Genomic DNA, 19,245 nt, shown 5'->3' on the forward strand with positions numbered 1-19,245 from the left:
GCAAAGAAGCTTATTATTAGATTAGTGTGTATTTGTTTGAGAAAAGGTTGTGTAAAAATCTGGTAAACTTCAAGTAAAGTATCTCTCCCCACCCCTTTGTCCCAGAAGCGAGCATGCTTCAACTTGTGGCCCGAGTGAGAACCTCTCTGTGCCCAGTGATCAGGAGAGGCCTGTAAGCCTGCATCATACATCACCGCAATTCTACATGCACATGATGATTGTAGGAAACGTGTGAGTCTGAATCCCTCATCACTGTACTTCAAGTGACTGGTCATACGGCATAGCCCATCTGATTGGACCTCTGTGCACAGATTTATTTTTCAAGAGAAGGTTGACCATGCAAGTCCCTTGTGCATTCCCCTGCAACTGCTCTCCAATTCTGCAAACCAGTGGATGGGCTTATCTGCCCTGGACACTGCATGCTCCACCACCCTGTTGCCTAGTAGGCTCATGACTAGTGCACAACAATTTGGTCCTTGTATACAGCCCAGCACTGCACCCCTTAAAGAGAACTGCAAAGACTTATTTCCAACTGAATTGTGCCCAGACTGAACCCTTTCAAGCAGACAATAGTCTGATTGTTGGGAATTAGACTTACTGTGTACCCTCTGGTCATGGATGGAAGCTTAAAACACAGCTCAGCTGCAGAGTTGCAAAGATAACTTATCAGTACTATTATTGAACACCCATATTACCAGGCCTACTTTGTTGTTAATAAAAATAATAATACAAGTCTTATATCGTTTACTGAAAGAGTGACGGGTTGGATATTGCATGTATTGCAAGTGCAGCCCGATCTAGAAGTTCTAACCCACAACTGACCTCTCTTCCCCTACCCCGAACTTCAAATCAGAAAATTAAGTTACTTGACAATTCAGGAAGCTCACAAAAGCACCTGATTAGTTTGTTTCAAAGGATGGTGGTAGTACTTGTTAAAGGGGCTGTCTTAATGCCCTTGAGTCACAAAGCCACAAAACTGGCCCGCCAAAGGCTACATGGACTCAACAAGATGATTCTTCGCAATTAGGACCAAGTGGCAGCCTAAATACTGGTAAGTATTTAAAAATTGTGTTCCATTTCATGTGATGTTGTAACTCTTGATGTTTTCAGTCTGCGTTCTGTCTTCATAGCTTTTATGTTGCCGCCCCACCCTAAAGTTCAAGCCAAGCTTCATTGATTTCTGTTTAACTTCTTAATTAAAAAAAAGCCATATTATGTTACCCCACTTTGTATCTGTAGCTTAGTGCCACCTTAGGTTGACATTTAAAGTGTCAACCCCACTCCCCAAGCCACTTCTGCCGCTCCTCAAAGAAACAGAGCCAGGGAGAATAGAAAAGACAAACAAGCATTTGCAATGCAATGGGTCTCGCGTTTGCTTGATTTAGAGCTATTAGCGTTGAAAATTCCTAACTTGTCTTTTCTTGCCACATAAATTGAAAATGAAAAGTAAAAGAGTTCACATTAACGAGCCGATTCAAAGCGCCATGGATGCTTTGAGCGCGAAGGAGAGACACAAAAGGACGCATCACCAAACGTGCAATTATCCATGTAACCGGGTCTGTGGCCAAGGTGGTAACAACACTGCCCCAAGGAGGGACACATGTTAAGCATTTACCAATGATAACAAAGGATTTTTGAAAGGCAAGCCCATGAACGAATTATAGTGATGGGCGTGTGGTTGGTGTGGATAAAAGCCCACAGATCGATTACAACACGTCAGAGAGCATGCACGCTCGATCTAAAAAGAAACCACAACTCCTGGTTCATATAAAGAGGCTCAGGGCATGACCAGCATAGTTCTGATTAATGTCATTACTTAGTACCTGAGAGCAAATCTTACCAATGAATACTGGAAGATAGAAAATGGGTGTCATTATAGTACTGGTTACGTTTAATAAACAAGTTCATAATGTCCCATTAGTATTGGTACTTACCACTTGTCAGTGGGGGTTGCATTGATTGCAACCTCCAGGATCTCATAAGCATCTGAAGAGACTAGCATTCATTGAGTCAAAGTAGATGTTCTGAAAACCTTAAACTGGTCAACTTCCAAATATTAATGATTACTGTCCGTGTGAGAACTACTGGTGCAACACCGGTCTTCTCATTACAGCAGACCATATGATTTCAGTGTATCTGGTTATCTTAAAGAACTTTATATTTAAAATACATTCCTAATTGGGTATCCATCCTTTCTGTGGTAACTGTATTTGGCTTATTGGCTTTAGTGCACTGCTCGAAGGCTGTTCAAAGTTGGAAACTTTGGTCAAATTCTTACCTGTGTCTTTGAGGTGGTGAAATACTCTGTCCTTGTTGTGGGTGATTGGGTTAACCTTCAGAATATATTTGTAATAAATGCTGACATTGCAGTGCATTTATTTAAGTGTGTATGAATTTTAAACTCAATTGTTAGAATTCTCCTGCAATTTAATGTTATTTCTTTGTAACACACAAACTATGCAATGGCATTATGTGAGACTGAAACGTGTTTTATTTTTAAACAAACTTTGAAATGTATCTAACTGTCTCAGCTCACAGAGACATATGGCTGAGTAGCATTACCAAACATTCTAGTCAAAAGTGAGCTGCATCATTTTTCATGGAGCAGATATTTAGGGCCTGACGAATAATATGATTTTGGGACGAAACCCTCTGTCACCTGAAGCCACAGTGAATGCACTCAATCCGCAGTAAGTGGATTTATTGATAGTCGTATTAAATTAAAAAAAAGATGAAGTACAAAAGTGACACGGAGGGCATGGTGGGGAGAGAAGCAATACAGGGGAAAAAAGCAACCTGGAGGTGGGTGGGTGCTGAAGAATTACTGAGCTGAGGTGGGGGAATCAGTATGGAGGAAAGCAGCAAGGGTGAGAGTGAAGAACGAGGAATGCAGAGGGAAGAGAAGCACACAGGCTAGAGAGAGGAACATGCAGCTTTTGTGGGTAAGCACTTGCGTGAGTAAGCAACACTGGGATGGGGAGAATCACACAGGTGAGCGAGAGCAACACGTAGCGCTGCAGAGTGGGAAAATCAGTAGATGAAGGAGACAGCTGGAAAACATATGCAGTTTCGGGGAGGGCCTAAACATTAATATAAAAGTAATGCTTCAAAGTGAGCATTTGAAGGAAAAAAGTAATGCATCCATGCTTCAGTGGTAGGACAAACACAAGAAGAAGTCCACACAAGCTGATGAATAAAAAGCAAGCAAATGAGTGACACTATAGCTGACCTGAGGTAAGCATTGGTTGTCTCTGTAATCTGACAATAGGTCTTTTCATTAACAGGCAGGATGCGCTGTCTGATAGGTGAGACCTAATAAAAAAAATGTCTAGCCATGCTCATAACTTGTGTATTTACTGAGCACCATTAACACTAAACCAACCCTTTACCTGGAGCACAATGATGATGACAAGCAGTGGTGAATATGGTTACAAGTCGATATTCTAAGGCAATACAAAATGTTGTGATGGTTATTCCAAGTGAACAGTCTGAACCTCAGCCTACTGGTCCCCTCATTTATGCAACCCATGGTGTCTAACTTAATAAATACTGCTAACAATAGTAATCTACATTCCTGAAGTTCTTACTTCAGGATGTGAGACATTTTGTTTTATTGTGGGTTTTTTAGGGGCCTAAGAGACCCAGCTACTTTTTTGTAATACAGGTTTTTGTGTTGCTGTGTATGCTGGAATGTGGATTCTCACTACTTTGTAGTCGATGCAGCAAATTTAAAAATTTCAAAGGAGTTGCTGGTGGAGCAAGTACCTTGACCATCTGCCTCCTAAAATAAATTGTGACTCCATTCTACCCGGTGCAAATGTTTTTGAGAAAGAATTACTGAAGACTCCTCTCTTTGAAACTACCTCCACCTAAAACCATGGAAGAAACTAGATTTCCTAGTGCGCAAATGAGAATCAACCATCTAACTACCCTGCACTCCTTAGAGCTTATAATTACCATGATTGACTTTCCACACCCATTGTGGCCAGTCATTAAGTTGCTACACATTCTAAGCACTAGTGACCAACCTGTCTAGTAATTCAAGGGTCACTATTATTTACATATGAGGAAGGGAGAAAACCCAATGCTACAACCCATTCTCCCTGTAATAACCAACAATAATGTACTGGATTGCCACTGATGGTTAGAAGCACTTTATGCTATTAAAGACAAAGTTTGTGCCAATATCTCTTCTGCAGTGCAATAACATGGTAGTGAGTACCTAGGCCTTGGACTGGCAGCCAGTCGGAATGTGTAAAAAATAAATAAAAAATAGGTGGTGAGTTAGTTTAGGTATAAAGAGCTGCTAAAGGTAGAATTAGTGAAACTGGCAGCCAATCACAATGGTGTTGACCCACAAATGCGGGCCATCTCCTGTCACACAACTCATTGCACCAGTGGGGCTAGGGATTATGCCACTGCAGTGAATGCTCGCTAAGCAGAGGGGCATCAATCTAGCCCAACCCAAGAGGGAATACAAGTCCTAGTTACAGGAAAAAACATAAACTAAACCACCATTAGACTGTGAGACACCTAAATTATTAATAGAACCCCCTCCCCCTCCCCCCCAAAACTCTGGATTTAATCAAGTAGAAAATACTGAAAACTAGAAGGCCTATTGAGTTTGGATACCACATTGGTACTGAGGTATTACTTTTAAGAAGGATCCATCCTATTGTTGTTATGGGGCCAGAATAGGAGGTGTGGGGGAAGGGTCAGAGGTAATTTCAAACATACACATCTGTGTATGAGAGGGAGCACATGGAGCATCTGCCTGTCATAGGGTGAGTTGAGTTTACACATACAATTAGATGAGGGCAGTTATTTGCAAATACTTTCTCCTAAAATATTGCGGTGTAAAAAAAAATTCAGGTTGTTAGGACCACTTTTATCCAAGGTTTCTTTGAAAAGCACCAGCAATGCTGTTGGTGGTCATACAGATTCCATGCTCTCCACTCAAACTTCCCAGCATTCAGGGAGAGCGTTTTAAGCAGCAGAAAGTCAGGAGTGGCCTCCAAGCAACCTGCTTCAACTAATCTCAGTGCAGCCTCATGAGGCTGCGAGAGAGAGGGAGCAGTGGCCTATGCATTTTCGCACATCTGGACATTAGTAATGCTTCTGCTTCTTCCTTGAACCTTCTTTGTTGTCTTGTGCCCTGAAGATCCAGGTTTCAGGTGAGGTGCAGAAGCCGTGCCCATTAACCCGAACAAGACATGGTACTCCATTTACTTCATTCAATGATCAGCCCCCACAAAAACCAAATCAACTTGACTGCTCATGCCATTCTGGTAAGAGGCAAAGAGCAATGATAAAGAGAGTGGTCTGAGCACGCTAAGCCTCTGTAAGAGTGGCGGCCATGTAGTTAGAGAGGAGACATTGACATAAAAAAAGTTAATATCTAACTTTGACCTTTGCACTAAAGTGACATGAGCATCAAGACACTGCAAGATGTTACTTCAACTTTGACAACTACGTTATAGGAAGCAACTTAAAATCAACTAGAAAAAAAATAAAAGCAATGGGTGTCTAAAAATAAGTCATCAGGGTGCAAAGCAACACTGGGGAATATGAAAGCAACACAGGTGTGGGGACAAATGCAAAAGGAACTTGTCTGATGGGGGGTGGGGGGCTGACTGACATTTAAAGGAAAGCAACACAGAGGGCACTTCAGTGGGGAGAGATAATAGGAAGAAGCACACGGACTACAGATAGCAAAACAAGAGAAGACATACATGAGGAAGATAGCTCAAAAACCCACACGCTCTCATGGAGTGCTTCACACAAAAAGTAAAAAGTGGAGAGTAAAACGCAAGCAATAGAAGCAGAGTTGCCAGCCAATCAAAGCAGTAGTTAGGATGCATTAGTCCATTGGACAGCAAAATACTAGATGCAAAATCTGGAGCACCAATAAGAAGCAGGCATATGAGAGTGATAAGCAAAGCTAACCACTTGTAAGCAATGGGTATACAAGCCCCTGTATGTTTTGGTAAGACACAATTTTCAGGCAAGACAGTACATGCTTCGTCTAAGACTCGACGTCTTACAAAAGGAGGACTAGGGGGAGAAGTTAGAGCACAGAGAACATCCAAAAACTGATGATGAGTATACCGTGAAAATATAGAAGTGGGATGGCAAATCATAGTGAATAACTAGTGCTGAGAAGTTGCACAAAATAAAGAGAACGCTAGGACTTGAACGGTCTAACTTGACCCTTCGTGGTCAACCTCTCCTAAGGCCCCCAAGTTTCTACCTATATATTTGTAAGTATTTGATTTTCTTTTTATATGCAAAAGATTGAAGGCTGAAATGCAGAATATAAACCCCAACATCATAGATGATACAGTTGTGGTTTAACACCATCGAGGGAATTTTTTGTCATTTTTATGACAGCAAAGATTAAATGGTTATTATTTTTTTCATAAAAATCTTTTATGAACTGTAGCACCGTACCTGGAGTTGCACGAGCTGATTATTCGTTTTTCTGTGTATGGGAATGTTAACATGTTTTGTGTCACTTGGTGGGCAAACTTCCGTTTATCATTTAGTTCTGGGTCCATGTTTGTTTACAGAACTTAAGGCAGTTTCCGGATGAAGCTTCCATGTAGTGTTATTTTGTTAGGGGTGAATTACTTCTGGGCCATATCTTCTTCATGGAAACCCCATTTCTTTTTTGCAATTTTTTTTTATTGGTTAATACGAGTATATCGAGTATATCGTTACACAGCAATAGTAAACCAGAATAAGCAAAGGGCAAAGGGCAAGAAATCACATGTTCCCCACATTGCTAACCATAGAACGTAAAACCTAGAGAATTTGACTCCAGGCAATCCGGATGGACAAAAAATATAGTTGCACGCAACAGTACGTGTGAACTATGACATAGCAGACGTGGGGGAAAGATGGCAAAGGCAAAAGCAGGAATAAATAATCAGAACCATAATGGCGATGAAGTCAACACGGTGCGGGGGGAGGGAGGGAAAAAGAAGGGTATAAAGGCAACCCAGGTTTTGGGCCAATTTTTCGCTAGAAGGTACAGCAGCCATATGACTCTATATGGGTAAAGGCTCTGCAGAACTTACGCCAGTGTGAAGCGTCCCATGTTGGAGCCCGCCAAGTAAGATATTTACAAGGGCAAGGGAAGGCAGCAATCTGGCTCTTGGCCACCCCTATAGAGTAATCTGCGGAGGCCTTTGCAGGAAGGGGTGATGTGTATCCTGCTTGTGCAAGGGTTAGGGGAAGTGGAAAGAAAAGGGGGGGTGGAACTAGAGACGAGTGGGAGGAACAGGAAAAGAGGGAAGGACAGGGGAGAGAAGGGGGGGGCTAGCGTCGTAAAACAGAGAGTAGAGATAAAATATGGGGGGAGAGGGAGGGAGGTGAAGAGGGAGAGGAGGTCAGGTGAGCAATGACAACGACCCCAGAATGGGGGATAGGGGTAAAGAAGGAAAAGGGGGGGGGGGTGCGAAAGAGGGAAAGAAAAGAAGAAGGTCGGAATAGGGGGGGAGAAGGGAGTGGGATGTACGGAGGGTTAGCTGGGGATCGGAGATGACGACGGCGTGTCTGGGATGTTGGAGAGAAAGGAGGCCCACGCCTGAGTAAAGATGGCGGCCTGGTCTTGAAGGTTATAAATGATTCTCTCGTTTTGAGCTATAGTAGTCATCACCACCATCCATTCAGACATGGGGGAGTTGATGGATCTCCAGTGCCGTAGGAAACATATTTTTGCCATTGCTAGGGCTGTTTGTAATAGTCTTTTTTGCGGGCGTGTTAGAGCCGGGAGGGAGTTCATGTCAAGTAGCATGATAAGAGAGGGGGATAAAGGAGTTGGGAGCGACATGTATTGCGTCAGGGTGTGTTCTACAGCTGCCCACATTGGTCGTACCGATGGACAGCCGCTGAGGACATGAAGCAGATCACAGTGTGTTTCTGTGCAACGCCAGCCAGCATGTTGAGTGTGGGAGGAGGCCGGTCTTGTGCAGTTTCGCCAGGGTCCAGTACCAATTGTGTAGAACCTTGAAGAGACAGAATTTAAAGCGGGCTTCACGCGTGCCCCTGTCTAGCGCATCCACCGTATCCGCCAAGTCTTCCACGTCAAAAAGCTGCTGAAGGCGGGTTTGCCATTGGCGGTGCAAGGTGTCCAGTGTAGGGTATGAGTATAGGTGATCTGTGATGAACTCGTAAAGTGTTTCCACCATGCCTTCAGGTAAGCTACTATGGGCGAGGGCTGTAGCCCCCGTTGGATAGTGTCAGTGTGTTGAAGCATACAATGCTGGAGTTGCTGATATCTCTATTCTTGTTTGGGATGAAGGCAGAATTCCTCCCGTAACTTGGCAAAGGGTTTAAGTTTACCATCCTCTAACACCTGTACTAGACTGTCTATTCCAGCTTCCCTCCATTCTGGTCAGTGAAAAGCCTTCCCACGTATGTGCAGACTGTCATTGTACCATAAGGGTGCCTGGGCGTGGAGGAAGGGGTGTATCCCCAGAAGACGATGGGCCCTCTGCCACGCAGAACGTGTTGCCTTCAATATCGGATTCAAGTCACTAGAGGATGTGGGGGTCATACGATAAAGCCCATCAAGGCCTCCATTATGGGAGAGTAGCGCCATCTCCACTGGGACCCACAGTAGCGATTCTGTGAGACCCGGCAGGTGGGGACAGGTGGCGAGCTAGGGCATAATGTTCTACCCAGGGGAGCCCCATTGCACTATGGGATCTGCGCGCTATTAACTTGTCTGGCGCCAGTCATGGGCGCATAGAGCCCCACACAAAGGATCTGATTGCCACGTCAATCGATCTCAACATGGTGAGCGGTATCTGAAGGTGTAGAAGACTCAGAACATAGGTGAATCGCGGCACTGTGACCATCCGTACTGCCTGCAACCTGCCCCACATAGAAAGGCCCAGTTGAGTCCATTTGTCAAAATCCAGACGCATACGTGCAATGAGGAGGTCCAGATTATCTGCCACCATACGCTCTAGGCCTCGATTGACTAGGACTCCTAGGTATTTGAGGTGCTTTGGGGTTCAACGGAACAGGAAGCCCAAGAGTGCTGCTTTCGTCGTCACCCGCGAAAGGGGGAGGGCTTCGCTTTTGTCCCAGCTCACCCGATATCCGGAGAGGGGTGCAAAGCCCTCTATAATCCCCATCAGGGCTGGTAAGGAGTGTTCAAGGTCGGTTAGTGTCAGCAGGACATCGTCCTCATAAGGATAGAGCATTGAAGTGCGCCTCGGCAGAGAGAGACCCGCTATCAGCGGGGAGGCGCGAATGGCAGCCGCCAGCAGCTCCATTGCTAAGAGGAACAAAAGGGGGGATAGTGGACAACCCTGCCGGGTTCCTCTGCGGACGGGGAAGGGATCAGAAAGAAAACCCCTGCAGTTGACCCGTGCCGTGGGGTGCTCATACAGCAATCGGACTTTGGATATAAATTGGTCACCCAACACAAATTTCTTCAAAGTTGCAAACGGATACGGCCATTCTGTGTGATCGAACGCCTTTTTCACGTATAAGGACAATGCTAGCACAGCCTCCGGCATGGCCTGGGTCCTCCAGGGAGTATGGCAGAGGGTACGGAGATGATTACGTGAGGTTCGGCCCAGTAGGAACACCACCTGCGTCTGGTGTATAAGAGACGGTATGACTTTACGCAGGTGGGCCGCCTGAACACTGGCCAGAATCTTGATGTCTCCGTTCAGGAGAGATATGGGTCAGTAGCTGCCACAGAGCAACGGGTCTCGGCCGGGTTTGGGTATAATCGCGATGATGGAGGTATTGGAAATCACACCTAATGAGTTCTCCCTACACACCTCGGTTAGCACTTCGTGAAGGACATCTAGTGCTTCTTCCCCTGCCCATTTATAAAATTCCGCAGGGAATCCGTCCTCCCCGGAAGACTTGTGATAGGGGAGATCGGAAACAGCCTGTAAAAGCTCCTGCCTGGTGACCTCCCCTTCTAGCAGTCTGCGGCCCTCCTTGGAGAACGAGGGAAGAACAGTGTTGTCAAGAAAATCCTCTATCTGGGCAGGAGAGGACTGCGATTCTGGCGTGTAGAGGTGCCGGTAAAAGGTCGCAAAGGTTGGAGCAAAACCAGAGCCCCAAAGGTCCTAAACTGTAATCTGCGGGTCTACGCCTGAACCCTAAGAGCCCCTACGCCTGACCAGTGGAAGCCCAGCCAGGGGAGCGGGGGATCGCGGCGCAAAACCATCCCCTCCCGTGAACGTCCCAGGGCCTAGGGAGCAGAGTCCCTCTACACGATAGCTTACGATAAGAGTCAGCGCCGCTCCACCCCACAGGAACGCTCGCGTGTCGGAGAGCGCTGCGGCGAGCCCAGCAGGCCCCCCGGTGGCAGGGTGGAGAAGGAGGGAAGGAGCGCCGAGGGGCCACTATGCCGACAGTGGCGCCACATGTGCCCCAGGGGGGAGGGGAAAAAAGTGTGGGGGGGCAGAGCAGAACACGGGCGCAGAGAGGAGGCAAAGGAGAAGTACATAGCATGACCAAATAAACATAGCTACATCAGCCCGCATCCCTTAACCACTCAAGGTACATGTATGGGGCAAACAATCAAACGAAAAGCCAATTATTAATGCAAGATAGGCTGACAGATTAACTAACAAACCGAGGGGTTACCAAGACCACAGAGGGCACAAGATCTAGAGTACCAACTGTCCCGACTGGGGTTGGGCAACTCTATAAACTTGTTTGGTGCATCTATGAGGCCCACAAAAGAACGTTGCGGTACTATTACAAACACACAACCAACATTATAAAGCAAAGTGAATCGATATTCATCCGGCCATCAGAGCAGCGAAGTGTCTGTTGGTCAAGATCCGGGAGTGTCAGGAGCCTCTGTCCCCATACCATCCCAAGGCCCAGCAGAAACAGCAAGATCAAGACGTGTCTGCAGGGGGCTTCAGAGGGGAGCGAGACTTGTCTCTGTCCGCCACTTGTGTGTGGAGTGCCACCGCATGCAGCACCTGCCCTCTGTCATCATGGCTGCTCATGAGTCGCTCCAAAGACTCGTCCTCTGGGGTGTGGGGCAGTAGGGTGGCGGTCTGATCCCAACCCTCCTGGGGCGGGGCCTTGAGGCTGTGCATTCTGGTCCATTGCAGGTGAGTCTCTAGGTGGGGTTGGGGCAGAGGTGTCCATAGGTAGCAGGCCATGCAGGAAAGATCGTAGGTCCTCCGGGTCGTAGAAGTCTTGGGACACACCATTTTCCGTGACCTACATTCTTGCCGGTTCGAACAGGCCATATTTCACCTCCATCTGACGTAGCCTGGGCCGGAGGGCCAAGAATGCCCTCCTACGCTCACTGGTTTTCTTGGAGAAGTCCGCTGATATCCGGATCTCATGACCGTCCATCTGACAGGGCTCATGCGTGGCTGCTCTTTATATGAGCTGCCGGGTTTGCGTATAATGGAAGAGCAGGCTATGATCGGCCGGGAACGAGCGGTCACGTTGGGCCTGAGCCTATGAGCCCTTTGGAACTCCAGGGGAGGGTCGAAGGTTATGCCCGTGAGTTTGGGCAGCGTCTCCCGTAAGAACGAGTGCATAGACTCACCCTTGATCGCTTCGGGGAACCCTAGGAAACTAACGTTGTCCCTCCGGCTCCTGTCTTCTAAGTCGGTCAGCTTGCTGCGAAGGTATAGGAGTTACTGGTCTCGATCCCGGGAGGTGGCAGCTTGGGCTTCCACCACAGTCACCCTTTGTTCCAGCCCCATCACGCGGGACTGGAAACCGGCGATGTCCAGAAGGATGGATTTTGTTTCTGCTGTCAATGAGGCCATTGTATTGTCCATCCCCTCCAACCTGCGACCCACCACCGATATCTCCTGGAGGATACAATCCATGGTAGACTCCGATATCTCCTGGAGGATACGATCCATGGTGGACTCCTGAGTTGTGTCCGACATGGTATGGGTCTGGGCAGGCTGTTGGGCCGCGAGGAGGGGGATGATGTCTTTGAGTGAAGTAATGCCTCAGAGAAGAGCAGCTGCCTCACTGGTTTGCCTGAGTTCTTGGCTGACGACCTGCCGCCTGGCTTCTCTGGCCCTGCCGATGAGCCTAAATGTGATGTTGAAAGAAGCCTGGGACACAAACAGTCTTCCTCCACGGGTAAAGGAGGTCGGAATCTGCGTACCAAGATGAAGGGGGAAGGAAATGAAGGGTCTCCGCCCGTTGAGCCAGGCACCTATTGTTTGCCACACATCAGGCGGAACTCGTGGCATAGTCCGTGCTCACAGAGAAGAGAAAAAAAAAGAAAAGGGTTCAATCCGGTGACAAGTATGTTCCTGTTGGGATATATATGCCAGCAGAGGGAGTTTGTTCTTCTGAACTCGGGGGTATGAGAATCCCGTGAGGCAGTGCTCACATGTTGCCCAGTCCGACTTCGATCTGTTCCTAGCTGTTATTGTTGCACCCCTTTCCGCCTGTTGCGCTCACTGATGGGGGGAGGGAGGAAGGCAGGCAAGCGGTCAAGAGCGATGGCCAATGTAAAGATGAAACGGTTCCAATAAGGCCGGCGTGCCCTCCAAAAGTCAAAGTTGCAAATGGGGGAGGGCAGAGGAGCAGAACGGGCAATGTTACCACAATAGGCCATCCAATCCCCACCCATGGTAGTAGGGCTCCGTTCTGGCTCCAAAAACGACCCTCACCCCCCAATGCCAAATCCTGCTCTGATGGGGACCACGTGGCCAAGGTCCCTTGGGCGATGCTGACAGTGTGGAGGGTTGTCCTCTCCAACGAGCATGCTAGCTCTGATGAGATGAGATGGGCCCCCGTGCTAGAAGGGGAAAAAAAAAGAAGGGCCGTCCCTTCAGCCCGGCCGCCGCCCCTCTCCTCCTCGTTGTCAGGTGGGCCTGTCCTGTGTGGTTGGAGGGCTCCGGCAATGCCAAGGGAAGGAAGGAAGGAGCCCTCCCAGTGGGAAAGGGGGGGGCGGCTGGAGGAAAACTAAAGTAAAGCCCCAGGTGGAGGTGCTACCAGCCTCCAGACTCACTGTGCCGCTCGCCCTCTACCGGGCATAAAACTGCTATGGCTTCCGGTGCTGGCCCCACTCCGAGCACTCTGAGGCAGCACCAGATAAAATTATGCAGATTGTATGGGGGCGCGGGAAGGTGCCGCTCCAACTCCCGCCGTGGGCCACGTAATAATGACAGCTCGGCAGGGCCGGGCAAACCAGTGCCGATTTCATTCTGGGCCCCTTAGAGGGCAGTGCCGGGGCCGTCGAATGCAGTAGACCGCAGTCCGGGGTTGCGCTGCAGGCCTCTACTCTGCAGCGCCGGGGTTCACGGGGCCACAGACCTGCCCCGCCCCCGGTATTCGCTCCCTCCGCACTGGTGCTTTCTGTTATCCTCTCCGGCGTCGATGAAAAGGGTCCCACGCCCCCCCGGCTCCAGTCCCGCCACTCCGCAGAGCTGTTCCTTCAGGCGGCCATCTTCCTACAAGGTCAGACCACGACCCATGGAAACCCCATTTCATTCCATATATATCAATAGATTGGACAGGTTGAGACTGGATTTATCTGAAATAAAATGGATTATCTAATTGACCCTAGACATATCAAGTGACCATTATGCGTGAGAGCAACTCAGCTGTGCAGTAAAGATTATGAAACTATTCTAAAGACAAGTACAGTAGATGCACTTGTTGAGCTGCCATACCTCAGTGATGGCACACAAATTAGGTGTCCCTCCGTCCGTATTAATCTGTTGCAAAAACGAACCTGAAATCCATTGCAAAACATCAATTACCATCTACCTATAAATGATCCAGTAAGGTGCAACATAGCATACCCCAATACCTAGCCTGACATAAACCTAATTTGTGAAAGGTGTTGTTTGAGCACAGTTTTTAAACAGGACTCTTAATGACTCCAGTAGCATTAGCCTTACAACTTATACAAACATTGGCAAAGCTAATAGGTCTCACCTTTGCAAGATCTGTTAACTTTGTCAATGTGTTTTGAGCTATGTTGCACATCAGCACGGCTTAAAGTAAAAATAAATAAATAAGCAAAGCCCTATGACATGGGCAGTTTTGACTGTGCCATATCGCTTGGGGTCTTTTTGTTTCACTTTTAGCCATGGTGCACAGCAGCCGCACTGCTCTACAACAGGGCTCAAAAACATTGGCAAAGCCAGTAGGTCTCACATAAGTGAGTTTGGGCCAGATGTAGGTAGGAAAAAATTTGCGAGTCGGAAATTGGGAGTCGTTGCGACTCGCAATTTCCGACTCGCTAAATGGTATCCAAGAAGAAAAAGCTACTTCAATTTGCGACTCGCAAATGAAGTTGCACTGCAGATTGCGAGTCCGCTGTTTGCAAGGTCGCTTTTTGCAACTGCGCTAAAAACGAACATGCAAATTGCGAGTGGGTGTCGCAAATTGCGACTGTGCTGAAAATTGGATGCAGGTGCAGTAGAACACACTGGAAAACACTTCCTGGCTCCTGATAATGACATCACAGCCAGGAAGTTTACTAATACACCTGGAAGAAGGGAGGACCACACCCATTTTAAACTGCAGAACTGCAAACAGGAGGAACAGCAGCTACCATGGCTGAGACACCTAGAAAGCGCAAATTGAAATTTGCAGAAAAAGAGCTGGAGGTGCTGACTGAGGAATGCTGCTAGCACCATGAACAACGTTTTGGGAGGGCACCCCTCAGTGTGCCAGAGGTGGAAAAGAAAAGAATCTGTACCGAAATACAGGACAAGGTGAACTCCCTGGGTGTGAGCCACCGGAGTATAGAAGAATTGAAAAAACGGTGGTATGACCTGCGCTCCCCGGACCAAGGAGAGGGTGGCAGAGCGGCTCCGGGAGATGAGGGGCACTGGAGGGGGACCATCCACTATACCACCACCACCCACACCTCTGGAGGAAAGAGTGGAGGACACCTTGGAGCCAGAGGCAGTGTGCAGGATGGGAGAGCTGGACACTTCAGAGCCAGGACCATCAACCGGTGAGTACCATGAGACATGCATGTACACCCATATATGCCATACCCCCACCCACCTTTTACACAGCAGCATGCACAACCAAAATAGTTCCATTTCAGAGTAGCAACCACCTGCATGGTGCATTATGGGCAATGTAGTCAAGTAGGCAGTTGATAGGCAACAGTTTATTAGGAAGTTGATAACAGATGGTAGATACTGACAGTGTGTTCCCTATGTCCCACAGGTCTCCCACACGACACCACCTCCAGCCAAAGCGTCCAGGGGCCACAGGTCAGCCACCAGCCTGCAGAGGACTCAGGACCACCCACCACAGGGACCTGCACCACCCAAACCCAGTCCCCTCATGATGCACCAGTTGCCATACTGTTGAGTGAGCCAGCACCTGGTCCCAGCCACAGTGCTGGTGTAGAGGACACGGAGCCTCCACTGCGTCGCAGGCGACGTCTAAATGTCCCTCCAGAGTCAGGGGACGCCTCCATTTCGGCCGCCGAGACTGCACTCCTACGTGGTCAGCGCCTGCAGACACGGGAGATAAGGAAAATATCAGGGGCCATGCGGCGCATGGAACAGAACCAGAACAGTGGGCTGCAACTGGTACACACAGAGCTGCAACAACTCAATACACATGTTGGCGACCTTGCACTCTCAATGAGACAACTGGTGGCAGAACTCATAACTGAGAGAGAGGGTGCAAGGCGCCGTGACAGGCAGCTAATGCACCGGCTGGACTGCATGTCTGCCTCCATCGTCAAGCTGGCAGTGAACACCACTGGCCTGTCACAGCGCACTGTCAGCCTCCAGGTAGACATGGGCCACTTTGCCAGTGATGTGGCACGTGGACTTGGACGTCTCAGCCATGCCGTAGATCTCATGGAGGCACGACAAGTGGCTAGGGGCACGGCAGACAAGCCGCAGGACAGCGAGGAGGGCTCCACCGTTAGCAGTGTCTCAGCCAGTGACTCCAGGGTGTTGCGCAGTGGTAGCGCAAGGCAGGGCACTGCTGACACACCAGGAACCAGCCAGGCAGGCGTAGTGTGAGAGCTCTGCACTGTCCTGGAGTAGAGGCACATGACATTCATGTGCCCTCATGCCAGGTGGACTTTTACAGCCCCTGAACTGTAGTTTATGTATATAGTTTTTTGGTGCACATTATTAAATTCCTTGTTTGTTCCACTTCACACCTGGACTCTTTGTGTGTGACATTAGTGAGTGTGGTGACAGTTAGCACGTACCTTCCAAAATATTGGTTTGCAATGTGGTCCCGTCTCAATCTGCCTTGATTTGCAATGCTTCTATCCCCATGATGGCGATGTGGTAGCTCTTGCTCGTCATCCTCCGAATCTGGGTCTTCTGGGGTGAGAGGTAGCCCACGTCTGGTGGCAATGTTCTGCAGGATAGCGCATGCGCCAACGATCTGAATCTTGCTTTCAGCAGTCCAAAGGTCCTTTCTATGATATTTCGGGTCCTCCTATGTGCACTGTTGTATCGCCTCTCTGTCTCATTGCTGGGTGTTAAGTACGGGGTAAGTATCCATGGTCGTAGTGCATATGCACTGTCACCTGTTTGGCACAAAATGTACAATGTTAGCTGGGCATAGAAGGGTTCCACATTGACCTGTGTGTATGTCTGCAAGGTGTATTCAGCTATACCTAGGAGGTATCCTTCTCCAAACTCCCCACGTTCTAGGCGTTGGTGTATCCCACTGTGCCTGAAAATGTACGAGTCATGTGTACTCCCTGGAAATTTGGCTACCATGTCAGTGATAACATAATGGGCATCACATACCACCTGTATGTTCAGTGAGTGGGTACACTTCCTGTTGCGGAACAGATATTCCAGATTTGCAGAAGGGCATATTTGTATATGTGTCCCGTCTACACACCCTATGACATGGGGGAAGTTGGCAATCCTGTAGAATTCCAACTTGGTGCTGTTGATTTCTGCCTCATTCCTGGGTAGGTATATGTATCTGGACGTGTGTGAGTAAGGCATCTAGGAATGCTCTGATGAACCGTGAGAGTGCACTTTGGGATACCCCACCTGCCACGGCAATGACCCCCTGATAGCTACCCGAGGCCAAGAGGTGCAGTGAGTATAGCACTTGCACATGTGTAGGAATGGCACAGCCGCGCACAGTCTGGCGTTGAAGCTGCGGATTGAGTCACTCTATTAAATCTAGTATAGCTGCACTGCTAAGTCTGTATTTATCATAAATCTCCTCCTCAGTTTGTTGGAAAAGTGTCTGTCTGGTTCTGTATAACTTCTCCTGTCTCTGGCTCCTCCTCCTCCTCTGCTGTGCGGCATGGGCTCTCCTCCTCATTGCCATCACATATATCTCTGCCATCTTGAGTAACCCAGGTGCCTTCTGGGTCTCCTTTTATACTTTGGTTATGGTTACCACCTGCTCTGAGTTAGTGGTAATTTGGAAGTGCAAAATGGGCTTTTTGCGACTAGTCGCAATTTGCGAGTGGCTATTGCATTTGGTTTGCGACTCGCAAATTGAGACTTCCTATTTGCGTGTCGCAAAATGGGGTCGCTATTTTTGCGAGTCTGTAATGGCTTGCGTCGCATTTTGCGAGTTGGAAATGGGATTTTTGCATCCCGTTTCCGATTTTGCGGGGTCGCAAATTGCGATTCGGGCCATTTGCGACTCGCAAAAGTTTGCTACATCTGGCCCCTTGCTCTGCCAGTGTTTATCGGAAATTGTGACTCTTTTTCACATCGGCCAGCATAATAATCCAATACTCTGCCAGTTTATTTTTTGCTTCACCTCACCCCTTGAAAGGAGTGAGGCACGGTTTACTAAACCTAAGAAGGGTTTCTGGAACGAAGAAAGGCAAGGCAGTGCAGAAGAGAACCCTTTCAAGGCTGATAGTGTTTTGCATCAAAATATGCTATGCAGTTGTATTTGACCAGAACCAGGCTTCTATCACAGCATTTGTGTGAGGAATACTGGTTTTAGACACCTACTAGGTTGCAGCATGGGTGTTGGTGTTCATGAAGCACTATTGTCTAGATCAGTGTTTTTCAAACTTTTTAATGTTCCCCAATCACCTCCCTCTTCCCCCTGTGAACAACAAAAAATTGAGCCCCCCCCCCATGTTGTCAATGTTTAAATATGTCTAGACTTATTTAAACATTGCAGTTAAGTTCTGTTACCTTTTTAAAAATGCAATAAATAGTTTTCTTCTTAAAACAAAGCACTGTTATCTGCATAATGCTTCTTTTGGCCGGAGCCTGGCACATCCCCACCCCCCCAACCCGGAATCACTTGAGGCCCTCCTATGTGGGGCCCACCCCTGTTTAAAGACCCCTGGTCTAGATGGTCTGGTCTCTTGGGAAGGCCACTTTGCCAGTGCAGTCCTGCTCGACTTTCTAATCTGAGTACACTCCCTAGACCCTCCACCTTTGGGAGGTAGTCCTATGGAATCTATTATTTTGATGGGAAACCTTCAGATAGTGGTATCCATCTGAGAACAAGATACTTAACTTCGGTAAATCTCTTTCTGGTGGATACTTTAAATGTATTCACCATTGTCCTCCTTCCTCTCAGTTCCATGGATTCTTTAATATCTTAATAAGGTCCCAAGTTGGAGATCAGTACACTGTTGTCAGAATATGGTATGCACTGGCCATGAAAAAAAACCTTGAAGGGCTGCCATCTTATTTGACCAGAGCCAAGGATAATAGCACAGCATTGACATGAGGACTACTGGATTTTAGACACCTGCAAGGCTGCATAGTGGACGTCTTTGTTCATTAGTGCTATTGCCTAGAAGAACAACATACTTATCTTTGGTAAAGCTCTTTCTGGTGGATAGTTGGTCTAAACAGTAGATTCGTCACAGTCCTCCAACTCGTATGGAGTGACGCTTTAATATCTTAATAAGGTTCCAAGTTGGAGAACAGAACCCTGTCATAAGCAAGTTTATTTAATGTGCTCTGTGTCTGAGGCGGCAGAAGGAGAAAGATCAGAAAACTGAGGAGAGCATTCTTGGGTAGCGCTCACATGCAGCTCTATTCCATGACTTCCAGGTTGAGTGAAACTCTGGCCCTTGGATTTCACAGTTTTTAACTTACTGATCAATGTAAATTCAGTTCTACAAATGACAGCGAGAGATCATTTTCCTTTTTTTTTTTTTAAAGAGTACAGTGTCTTTGTGAATAAAAGCTGCCTGTTGTCCTGTTTTCCGTGTTTTAAAAAAGTGGGGACGTTGGGTACAGTGGATGATGATGAATTTGTGAGCTTGGTTTATGTAAAGGCAAGGCAATTGAGGAGGGAGAAGAGCACTTGAGT

General features: G+C 47.7%; 1 protein-coding gene across 3 annotated transcripts in view; it reads left to right on the forward strand.

Moving 5' to 3' along the window:
• DPY19L4 (dpy-19 like 4) overlaps positions 1-19,245 on the forward strand; it is a 516,401-nt gene that overhangs the window by 91,925 nt on the left and 405,231 nt on the right. The gene's annotated exons all lie outside the window — the stretch shown is intronic.

Source organism: Pleurodeles waltl, chromosome 2_2, assembly GCF_031143425.1.
Source record: "Pleurodeles waltl isolate 20211129_DDA chromosome 2_2, aPleWal1.hap1.20221129, whole genome shotgun sequence".
In the NCBI taxonomy this organism is placed as follows: domain Eukaryota; kingdom Metazoa; phylum Chordata; class Amphibia; order Caudata; family Salamandridae; genus Pleurodeles; species Pleurodeles waltl.